This window comes from Enoplosus armatus, chromosome 2, assembly GCF_043641665.1.
Source record: "Enoplosus armatus isolate fEnoArm2 chromosome 2, fEnoArm2.hap1, whole genome shotgun sequence".
NCBI lineage: Eukaryota > Metazoa > Chordata > Actinopteri > Centrarchiformes > Enoplosidae > Enoplosus > Enoplosus armatus.
In genome coordinates, this window is record NC_092181.1 from 13,817,198 (window position 1) to 13,830,340 (window position 13,143).

Sequence of the window (13,143 nt, forward strand, 5' to 3'; positions counted from 1 at the left end):
TACGTGAATCACTTTTGACATAAATTAGCTGACAGGACAGGCCTACGCTAATGAAAGGAACTAATGGATTGTCTTGGGAAACTTTGACAAATGCAGTTTAAAAGCCTTTGTTCGATGTCGCTCTCACGTCAATAACAAGCACAAGCAAATAGAAACTCACGCACATAAACACACATACACACACACACACATACAGATTTTGATGGGATTTGGCGTCATGTAATGTGGGCTGTGTACAACCCTTGTGTGTGTTGCTTCCAGACTCTTTTTCCTGTTACACCAAGGACAGATGTTACGAACTGGCTGCTGATTGGCTGGATGAAGGGTTATTTTCGACCGGATAATCCCAAAAGGGCAGATGATTACGTCAGCTCGATAACCTCCGCAGCTGGAGGAGAATGTCCTCTACGTGGACAACCTTTTCTTACAGAGTTCTTAAAGACGTCAGCCAATGTGCCGAGTCACGCAATTCATTCCCATTTCAGAACCAGCGGCATCAAGTTTGGGATCAGGCCGGCACCACACAGTTCACATGTCAGCCTGTTTGCTCCTCCTCGTATCAACTGATGCTATTGATGAAGAGCATCCCATGGTTTTCATATCAGTATCCCTTGTTGTTGTATCTAATGTTCTATGTCTTAATGTTGTTTGCTAGTTTTTATATCGGTGTCGTGCCAAACATTACGTCCATCCCACATGAACTCTCAAGACACAACTATTTATCAAACATCAACAATATATTATATGCCTGTTCCAGTACACAAAACCAAAAGTAAAAACATCAGTTACATCAATATATGAGCTTCTATATACATTCAAATTACATATTTATGTGAGCATTTTAAAATAAGTTGTACACCAAATAGCAGAATAAAGAAAATAAACACTACAAGGCTAAAGTTTCATCATCTCCCAACCTTCCTCCAAATAACTCCAAAATGGAACTTGTTTTATATATAATTGAGATTCAACAAATTGAACAAATCTACTTCATTTTTGCAAAGCTGTGGTCAAAGATAATGTTTTACTGTGGTGGACAATAAAGTTGTATTGTATTATTTACAATGTTGTTACTAGAATAATATTTATGTTTCATCATTAGTGTCACGCAAACAAAACTCCAAAATCCATTAATAGCATTAATAACAAGCTTTGGCATAATAGTTAGATATATTAACAAATACTACCTTTGTAAAGCTGACAGAATATGAATATGTAATGTTCAGTTATTGATTGAACTGTTGTTTTGTCTGTTGGTCAGTATACAAGTAAAGTGTTGTTGCCATGGCAATCATCAGAATTGTATACAAACAACAAAAACTACTAAAACTACCAAAATGAATTCTAAGTCTTAGAAATAAAGTAGTATAATAAAACCATCCACACTCAATGTCCACTTACTAGTTTGGCTTTCGGAAGAAGACCTTAAAGAGCTATGGATGAAATAATTTCTTGATCCATCTCCATGGCAACCGAGCAAACTCCATTTTAAAGCTCCAGAAAACGCTATTAAGTAGACCTGGAGTTGGGATTGTTTTGCCAAACAAAACACAAACTACGACTTTGAAAACTCCGTCAACTCCTCTCTGACACAATCTGAAGAAAACAATTAACATTATGAGCTTCACACATTTAGCATGGTGTCGCAGGACCATACAGCACCATGCAGCCCATTTTACTGGCTTCATTTTATTGTTTACGTATCTGTGACTCTTCAAAGATTTAATCCATATTTGTTTCATGCCTCCCCAGTGCTCACTTTACTACGTTTGTTTACATTGTAATCGATGAACTGCCAGTATGTCGAAGCTATAGATTCACATGAGTTTTTGTAGTTTGTAACTGTAGATGTAGATTTTTAAAAGTGCTGATGAATGCAAATATTTCTGCAGCCAACTGTTGTCGGTTGATGCCTGGCTGATGTCTTTTTTTTCTCAGCAGACAGGAGCCCTGGGGGAAGAGTGGCAGTAATTAATGGTTGATTGTAGTTACTGTTTTAGCCGTCTCCATAGGAACATCTCTCCTCTCCTTATGGGACTGATTCGCTGTGTTGTGTATGTGGTTATTGTTTATCATGTGAGAAAACTTGTGAGGAGGAGGAGGAGGAGGAGGAGGAGATAAAGTGGCCGAGGAGAGGAGAGGAGAGGAGAGAGGGAAACAGGCCGTGAACTCTCACTTGAGTTAACCATGCATCCTATAACTCATAAAGAATCACCAAAACCTGCGATACACTGCAGCGCTCTACAAGTAAAGATTGTTATTATTATTATTATTATTACGCAGTGTGTTGAAGACTCTGAGAGGAGCACTAGCGTCTGAAATAGCTCTTATTCAAGTACGTCAGAGGAAGTAAACTGACATATTACAGCTTAATCCAATGCAAAAGGAAGGATGGAGGAAGCCCTTGTCAAATACCAGATTACTATATCCCTTAATCTCCCAATCCAAACAACGGTATGAAAGGTGGATGGCAGTTGCTGTGTGACCTGGCTTAAGACCTTTTGTGTAATCTGAGATCTGATGATATGAGAAGGGAGGGTGGGAGAGATAAGGAAAGGGAGAAGGGGGGTGGGGGGGGGGGCAATACATTGATAAAATGTATGGGCTGAAATAACAGGTTTTCCATGTTGGAGTGTGAGAAAAAAAATCAGATTAAGATGAAGAGATTATGACGCCACAGGATGTTACTACAACGTGTAATGCCATTTACAGAAAAGGAAAGTAAGTGGAAGACTTACACAGCCAAAGTGTAACATAAAAACATAATATGCACTCTTTGTTGCTGTTTTTTTCATCTTCCCAGTTTCAGTGCTTTTCTAAAAGGCAAAGGAATGTGTGAAGATGTTGCGTTTGGTCATGCCACGCTTTTCGGGGGTGATTCTCTTTTGTCTCTGTTTCTGTGTCTCTGTACAACACGCTCTCTTAAACTGGCACTGGGTCCACACGGTGTCCTAGACCAACAGAGAATAAACTCTTGGATTTGTGTGCGTGTTCTTAATTGTGGTCATCCTACACACACACACACACACACACACACACACACACACACACACACACACACACACACAATACCACAACATTAACAGTAATGGATGAACAATGGACAGCGGCCCGTGTGTCTTCTCTTCACAGGACAAAAACAATAATAATACAGTGGTGGAAAGTAAATAAATACTTTTGCTCAAGTGCTGTACTTGAATATAATTTTGAGGTACTTGTAGTTTACTTCAGTATTCCCATTTACTGCTGCTTTATGCTTCCACTGCACTACATTTTAGAGGCAAATATTGCACTTTTTACTCTATCTACTTGTTACTTTTCAGACTTTATATGTAAAACATACGTTCAGTTCATGAAACATGATGCATTGTTATTGACAGATGTTAAAATGTGTTCCTCCATATGACACTCTGAATAGTGCCATTTTGCACAATGAGAACTTTTACTTTTATATTTTAAGTACGTTAATACTTATATAGTGTTTGTGCATTATCTGTATTTACAAAATGAATTTCTGTTTTTCTCGAGCAAAACAGAAAATAAAATCATAGTAACATAGTGGGCATTAATGCTTAATACTTAAATTACTAACATTTTGAAAGCAGGACTTTTACTTTCTGCTACTGCAAAGAAGGATTACTTCAAACTCCAAATATCCTGAGCCTTACTAAGAGTTTGGGTCATGAGCAGTTACCTCAGCTTTGAAATGTGTACCAGCTGTGTTATACCCATTTAAAGTAACGTAGATAAGAGTGAAGTTTCCATCTTTGCACATGCATCACTGCAGGAAGAAGGCTTAAATGCCGATCAATGGTTCACACAATGCAACCAGAAGTTATGACGGGGCAGTTTGCAAACTAAGCAGCAGCTGTGACGTGTGTTCGTTTCATTGAGGCCACGGGAGCTGTCCAGTGCTGAAAATCAATCCAAAGCCTGCAGGAATAATCGACAGCTGGGAGGGAAGAGGGGAGGGGGTGGGGGCAGGCGGAGGGGGGCGGGGGGGCTGAATACTTCCCTAACCTTGAAAATGATTTTGGCCTTTAAAATCTTTTCCTCTCTCTGTTTACACTCCCCACAGTTTTTTACGGTCGACTTACTCAGCCACATGAACGTTTTGTTTAAGTATTGATTGTGTTTTCTGAGTAGCCAGTTTGACAGAACAGGGACAGACAACTTACTGCAGGACTCACCGAGGTGGCAGTTTCTTACTATGCAGTTTTGATATATTTTAAGATTCAAAGTGGAGTCAGGAAAGTAAACAAGTTGGGGTCAAGAGTTGGTAATTCTGGATCATAACAAAACAAAAAAATGTCTTTTTGGGTTATGAGATTATTAGTTTTTGTTTGTTAAATCTTCCCAGTAGAGCCAACAGATGTCACAAAAACAATAAGAATGTGAGGCTGTAAACACTTACCTTGGTGTTACTGCAGACTGAATCACTTGGAGACTCACATTGGTTTTATCCTCATAAAAAGATATTTGAGTAGGTTTACTGTTGGCACCGTCCTCTCTTCTTTCCTTTAATAGACAAACACCTTTTTCGTGAATCTGCTCCCAGATTTCTCTTGAACAAACTCGTACATGTCCCCAGTCTGAGCTTTGTCTTGTTGCTCCATAGTCGCTGAACGGAGTCGCTCCTGCCTGGTGGTTGTGCATCTGCCCCGATCCCTGCCGGTGCGTGTGTGTGTGTGTGTGTGTGTGTGTGTGTGTGTGGGAGAGAGACAGAGAGAGAGAGAGAGAGAGAGAGAGAGAGAGAGAGGGAGAGAGAGAGAGAGAAAGAGAGAGAGACAGAGAGATCTGATTATGTTCCTATTTATATATATGCTATTGTTTTCCCCAGAGTGTGGAGATGTGGATTGTGTAATTTAGACTTCAGCCCACTCAGACAGATACTTGCACTGACATCCAAAAAACACAACACCAGTGAAGACTTCTGTAATCCTACAAAATCCCTGCAGAGACTCAGGAGCATCTCTGAGGCATTTTACAGTGTGTTTATATGGACACTTTGTGGTACAAAGTGTTTTTTTTTAATCTCATATTGCATTACAATGATTATTATTAAATAGACTTAGTGTAGAACTGAGGTAATCTACTGTAAGTTTATATCTTTTATGTATTTTATCCCTTTCTGCATAGAATATAAAGATTTGTATATTCAGTATTTATTGCTTTTCACATTTTTAAATAGCTTTAGTTGGATATGTCAGCTTTTCCATTTCCAGGTAACTCGAGAGGCTCTTCAGTCATTGATTAACAGTTGGTGCATACATTTTTTTCCTTTTCTTTTTTTCAAATACAGTATTTTGTAAGTAGGATACAAAAGCTAACTGATTTTACTTCAGATTTAGATACTTTCAGATAATCAGGAAAGAAACTCAAAACACAAGGACTTGGACAGATGCGTCATTGTTTTTTGTTTTTTTTAAAGATATGTATTCCCAACAGAAACTTTGTGAACTGGAGTCACAGAACTTGACTGACTAGAAATCATGAATCTGGTGACTTCGGACTAGACTTGACAAAAGACTTGCAACCTGACTTTGACTTTAAAGGGGCGCTCCAGTAATTAGGTATTGCACTTCCATAAAGTCGGGAGGCTTGCAAGAGACACATTTTAAAAAGAAAAAATCCAAATCCAAAGGTCCAAATCAACAAATTTTATTCCCTAGTGAGCTCCAAAAACTCTTGATCCTACATTTCCCATACTGCACTTCCATAGCATCTTCTATTAGACTTCCCCTGCGTCTTTCAAAGGCCTTTCAGATATACATTTTAAATCTTCAAGCGAGAGTAGAAATTAGCCTTCTTCTTTAGACTTTACAAAGCTCCTCCTGAGCTACAGAGGACATTATAAAGTAGGTTTCTCCGGCTGAGTGGTAACCTCACACTCTCCATGATGAACTGAACTTTGTGAGTAAAATTGGTGGAGTGCCCCTTTAACACCAATGCTGTTAAAAGACTTAGTGCAGCCAATCAACTTCTCATTTTCCTGCCAATGGATATACTTTGAATGAATCCAGCAGTCGATCAGGTTCAGGAGGGAGAGGTGTGTGTGTGTGTGTGTGTGTGTGTGTGTGTGTGTGTGTGTGTGTGTGTGTGTGTGTGTGTGTGTGTCAGTTACACACCAGCAGACAGACAATGGATGAAACCTCAGATGATCACATTTGGATAAAAAGACTCATCAAAAAACTGACAGCAACATGCAAAACATTCAGATCAGAAATTATAAATTATTTAACTTAATTTGGTGAAGGGTGTATAATGTCTTCTTTAGTACTCAAAACTCAAAGTTTAGGACTCGGACTTGTTGGTCTTTATTTGGGACTTGACTCGAGGATGCATAGCCAAGACTTGACTTTTACTTGTGACGATCAAAACAATGACTTTGTCCCGCCTCTGCCCAGTTCTTACTTACTTATCTGCTGTCTGCTTGTACTTATAGTTACCATCAAAAACTCACTGGACAACTTTTTCAAGTGGAGGGTTTTAAAATTTTGTATTTTTATTTTTTGAGACACAAATTACTTGCACTGTCAACCGTGATGAGTGAATAGCCAGTCTCCTGAATATGACCAGAGAGGCGGAAGAAAGTAATTGCTACAGTCTCTTGCAACTTCAAACCAGCTTCCTCCTCCTCCTCCTCTAGTCCGGCATCTTCGCCTCGAGCAGCAGCACCCAACCAACGACCACACTGTCACAAGTCATGATGGACTTCATTATAAAAGTTTCGGTTCTTGTCTCGTGTTTTTATTTGTCATCATGTGCAAGGTTAGAATAAAATGTAACATAAAACATTAGAGATGCTTTTACTGAGAGAGGTTGAATGGTGGTGAACCTTTGTTCCCTGACCTCTCTCAGTTCATTGTCATCCTTCATTGTTTACATGCACTCCTCTGCCAGGGGACGTGATTAAGTCAGACTTATTTAAGTGACGTTGATGTCTTACGTCTGGTTAAACACAGGTTACATAACGGTGATTTGTGTTGCAATTACTGCAACCTTAATTTGTCAAGTGACTCTGAAAATGAGGAATTAAGCACACACTGACCTGCAAGCCGCTTCTAGATCTAGAGCTGCAGGGGTGAGTCGATTAATCAATTAGTCTGCCGAAAGAAAATTAATCAGCAACTATTCTGATAATCAATTAATTGTTTTTTAAGCAAAAGTGCCAAATATTTACTGGTTCTGGCTTCTCAGATGTGAGGATTTTGCTGCTCGTCTTTGTCATGTAAAAGAATCTGAAGAGTGAAAACATATTCTGGGATGTCTGAGACGACATGTGAATATCTGCAGCACTTAAGTCCAGCCGGTCTTAATAGCTCTCATGAAAAGAGGGATTTTCTTTTGGCAGCCTGGTTGATGTTTGATTTTGTGTGTGCGTGTGTGTGTGTGTGTGTGGGCTGCTGAATCAATCTGGAGGGCTACCTGTGTGCCAAAATAATCTCTCCTGCTTTAGTTTCTGATAACCATTCAGCCCAGAAATAGACAAAACAGAGAAATGGCTGCTGCTGCGGCTGCAGCCAAAACCGTTTTGTACTTGTTGCACTGGACAGATTGAACACCATCAGTATCTGTAAATAAATAAAAAAAGCATTAATAAATAAAAAAGCGATGCTGATTGAGCATGTCAGCGCGGTGTCAGCCATATCCATACCGCTTTATGGTTTCTTATTTCAGACCTCTTTGAGGTGTTATTGCCAATTAGACACAACTCTTTAGTTTCCATGGAAACCTTATTTTTCCCTTCTTTCTGTTCTTTCTCTCGCACATAAATACACTCTCTCTCTTTCTCTCTCCGCATGGTTTATTTTTAAAACTCCTTTCTTTTTAGTTTCATGAGACAACAGGTGGGTGTTGCATTGCGTAGGGGGGGAGGTTGGGGTACAGTAATATAGGACTGAGCAAGTGTGGGCACAGGTCAGAGGTTAGGCGATTAACTAGGTGGGCACACAGAGGGAGTGAGTGGGCTGAGAACAACTCACAGTCGAAGGCCCATAATGTCCTCCATGTAACAAGTCTGAATGAAAGAAAAGTTGTTACTGTTGTTTTGGCCAGTAAAGGTAGCGGTTTGATGATTCATGCACACAAAGTTTTACAATCAAACACGAGGTGGCACTTGCACTTGAGAAATGAGAATGTGGGATGCACATAAAGATAGTACAATAACATAAAAATAATAAATCAATGCTGTTGAAGCACGAACATAAAAAAAACCCCAGCATGTGTTGCTATAAGTGTCAAAGAGTGTGTCTGATAGAAAACCCTCTAATTAGAGAGTGTTAAGTCATGCAGTGGGACATGAAGCTGAGCGAGGTGAAGGAAAGACCGTCCTTCCTGCCAACACGGCCATCTGTGTATAGAAATAGCCCTGATCTGGGTGGCAGTGAGATATTAATGCATTTTAGTGGCATATTTTGCTGGAGGCACTTCTGTATTTCTGTCTCCTTCAGGACCATCCATCACTTCTCCTCATCACACGTACAAAAGCATTGAAAAGCACACACACGTACACACACACACACACACACACACACATGCGTGATTTGTCGCAGAGCAAACCTCATTGAGGAGGTCAATGACAGAAATCACCACCTAAAGCCCTCAACGCCATTATAATAACTCTTCCCTTCAGTCCTTTTTATATTTGATAAGCAGGTGATGGGAGCTATTTTCTGTAGTGCCGGCCGTCTCTGCGGCCTGCTTGATGACTCCCCCTCGAATGCCATAAGAGCCAATTTACTCAGAAGCAGGCGGACGCCTCATTTCTCACTTGGAGAGCTGATCCAGGTCAACATGTTTTTAGAAAAGTAGGCCGCGGGGGGCGGGAGGAAGGCGAGGGAGGGGCAATCACTCCCCGTGGATGAATAAATTTACTCTAAATAAGAAATGTATACACTGTGGCTCTGTACACTAGAAACACCAACATGCCACGTACACTAGTGTTTTGTGTTTATTGTTTCAGAGTCTTTTCCTAAACACGGACTTCTTGAACATTTTATGAGACTACGACACGAACACAACTCCAAGAACCTGCAGTCTTTTTGTTTAAATAAGTGTTTCACTTTAATTTCTCTCCAGACAGGCTTACATAACAAAACTATTATTCACAACAGAAAGTACCAGACTGTTGAAACAGAGATATCTGTGCTGACATTTACCAACTGTGTGCTCTGTGTTTATATAGCGTGATTTACTTTTGTGCTACAATTTACATATTCAGTAACACTTTATTTCACCTCTGTATTTAACATTTACAAGCAGTATGTAAACTCAAATTCATCAATGGTTTATAAAACACTGTAACACAGAAGATATCAGGACATCTTTCAGGGTTTTTTCATGTATTTGGCAACAACTATAACTAATATATGAGTGACAATATAACACATTCATAATCATACAAAATATGTCTTATATTTATTTATAAATACTTCGTCGTCTATCTCCATGACAACCGAGCAAACTCCATCCGCTGATGAAGGCCATGAGATGCAGGTGAAAGCTCCAGGATAAATCTAGTAGAAAGTATAAGAACCTTAAAGCTCAACATCTCTTCATGGAGGCTTGAACACATCTGCTAACAGTTTTAAACTTGCCTATGAACGATTTCTACAAAAACAATGTGTAATAACACACTGTAAGGATTTGATAATGTATGTAATTATATATAATCAAATATGATTACAGCTATGTTATACAGCAAAAGTTCATTGACTGTTTATACACCAGCTGTGGGTACATAAATTAACGCTTAAAAATGTCCTGACATGTACTACATTATAGTGCGTTATAAACAATGTATTACTTGTTTATATATACTGTACACTATATTTATATATTAGATTCTGTATTAAATGCTAAATGTGAAAGTATTATCACAATCAAATGTGAGAAATAAAAACCTTGCAGCAGTGTCTTGTGGTGGACTGGAGGCTGTTTGATTGTTGATAATGATTTGATAGAATCTCAGGTAAACTTACATAGTATGCCTGTAACACCAGCGTTAGAATAAGTCACCAGTATATAAATAAATACTGATTTAGGGTACAGAGAATACATTTTTCCCACGTAAAACTTTAATGTACAAGCTGGTATCAGCTGCTCTGCTCCCATCTGTGAAGCAGGTTTTGACACGACAGCTACAGAGCTTTAAATAAAACACAAAATATAGATTTATAAAATGTGTGGGCTTACTGATCTGACAGTGAAAAAGATGGTTGAAGTTGCTGAGTTCAGAATGTTGTTCTGAGCAGGAATACTGGTCACGATCAATACTTGCCTTGGGTTAGGGGTAGGATCAAGGTTAGGAGTGCTGGATCAATGTTTGCCCTCTATGCTGAGGTGATCGCTGAGGGGCATTTAAGTAATCATCTGTGATCGGTCTTATTATGAGGGACTCTGTGCGGAGCCTAGTGTATGTGTTTTTAACACATACATATTTCCATGGTATTTCTATTCCAGTAGACAGAGTGATGCAGAGAGAAAGAATCGATTACATGTGATACTGTTTGTAACTCTGACGTAAAACCCACAATGTTAAAAGCTGAGCACACGTGCCCTCACATGACCAGGAATCTCTGGGAGGTGGACAAAACAACAGGAATTTAAATGAAGAAAAACATAAACTTTTAGACAACTCAATTAAAACTTAAAAAGACACCTGCACAGGCAAATAAAGGTAAGTTAAATATTATACATTGTATAGATAAGTTAAATATCAAGCGGTAGCATGTACCAGCTTTGAAATGATATATGTTACATTTAATAAATGATTTATAAAATAAAATAGAATTAATGGAAAACAATCCCACAACATGGACAACAAGTTAAAGACCACCAGCTGGTGTATAAAGACAGGATACTAATAACAACATAATCTATTGTGTGATCAAAATTTCACCTACTGGAAATCAGTAATCTGTAATGGTATGGTGGTATTGTGATTCAACACATTACCACCAATCTTGCATTAACCTGCATTAATTGATGCTTATGCCACTTGACAAACGTGTTATCTGATGAGTGTAAATCCATTATTCACTCTATTTTAGTTCTGTTTTTGGTCTCCACCAACTCCTGTGAATAATATCTGGCTCTTTAGCTGCTAAATGCTCCACTATGTTCACCAGCTAGTTGCTGCCTTAGTTTGTCTGCTGTTTGGTGCTGGGCAGGTAGTGTACTGTAGTAATAGCGGTGTAAGTTGTGAACTGTAAAACCAAAACAGCTGAGTTTGAAAGATGCTGAAACTCTCTGTAGAATGGAGAGGAACTTCAGGGTGGGGTTATGATTCTCTGTGGGTTTATCTCTACAAGTGACCCCTTTCATATTAATACCTAGTCATTAATCGATTGTTAATATAAAAATATTCATTAGAGCAGCTGTAAACTGAGAAGAATTGGGTTGATGTGTGATGAAGAGGAGCGCCAGCCAAAGGAGATGCAGTTTTTATCAAAACTAAGAATTTGACCATTTTAGTACGCTACTTAAAGATGGTTAAATCACGTGACACTACACATGATCAGTGATGATGCAAAGTGACGATGATTGGTAAGTGTCCGAAATCTCAATTTCCCGCTCACTATCGAGTCAACAATTGAGTGTCTATACTAAATATAGAGAAGTGAAGGAGTGAACAAGGGGGTGATTTCAGACCCAGCCTTGGCTACCCCTTATGATGTCAATGTAAGGTGACCTCATTTCCTCGTGTCTATTAGTCATATAAAAGCAATCTTGACCAAATACATTTTCGTATCAGCAAAAGCAGAAAAAAGAGGAGCTCTGACAATATTATCACCACATTTATGGACATGACGCAGCTTTAATACAGTCATTAAAATGTTTACTTTCCTGTTTATTTTAAGTTGTGTGAGCTGAACTTTTCCAAATGCATTTCCATGGATACCGGCTCTACTCTCCCATTACAGCCACTGCTGCCAGAGAAGCTGCATGTAGCTTCAGTATGCATGCGACACACAGCAGAGGACGAAAATATCTCTCCTTAATTGTCATTTTACTTGCCAGAAATGTTTAATTACACTCCTGCGTCTTACCGGTTCATTTGATAGAGTTACATGACAAAATGTGGTCTTACAAAACTGTAATTAATCATCACAAACTTTGGACACATTTTAAGTTTACACACACACACACACATACTCACACACACAGAATAAACTGGGCACTTGATCCTCACCAATCATTTTGAAACAAGCGACACTTATAAATACACACACCATCTCTGTGGATGTTTGATGATCAGGGTGGCAACCGCAAGCAGATGGTTGTTTTTGTTAAATAGATGTTTGTGTGTGTTTGTGTGTGTGTGTGTGTGCGCAGAGGAAGTAAACAAAGAGAGAGAAAAACTGAGAAAACACAGAATGTGGGCATTCACATGTGCAGGTTTGTCCTCAGTTTGTGTATATCCCTATACTGTATGTACGTTTGCACACACACACACACACACACACACACACACTCACACACACACCAATAGCTTCTGTTGAGACAAAAGGCCCCCTCTTGTGGTTTGTTGAAACACTGAAATCCCCACTGAAAAACAGTCTCATTAGTCACTCCGATGGGAATTAACTCAACTGATGATGCCAACAGAGTAGAGCTATGAATAACTTCATTAATGTTAGCATATTACCCTAATATTAGCCCCTATTTCACTCTTTTTTATCAATACAACAGCACAACTTAGCACCTCTACAAACAGTTTACCCCTTTTGTTTACTCGCAAGTACCTTTAAGGTTGTTAAAATCATGTAATTCCTGTCTGGCCATATCATATATATCAGTTTGTTTCAGCTCTTCATTAATGCTACATGAGGTTCATACTGACTGAAATATTCAGACCAAGACTCCATCAAGTCTCGATGTCTACTTATCACTACTTGTTCAAGGGTTTAGCTTTGCCCCCATTATTACTCTCTGATTGCTCATTCTATTAACTCACTTTATTGTTACTCCATTATTGCCATGTTATTACTGAGATGTTCTTGAGGTGTTTTTACCCATTACCTAGATATTACCAGGTTATTGTTTCTGTATTGTAATTACAGTATTCTGGCATAAATCAAGTAATAAAAACATTTCGTCCTTCAAGGTCTTGAGTTTTGCCTGATAAAGACATTGAAG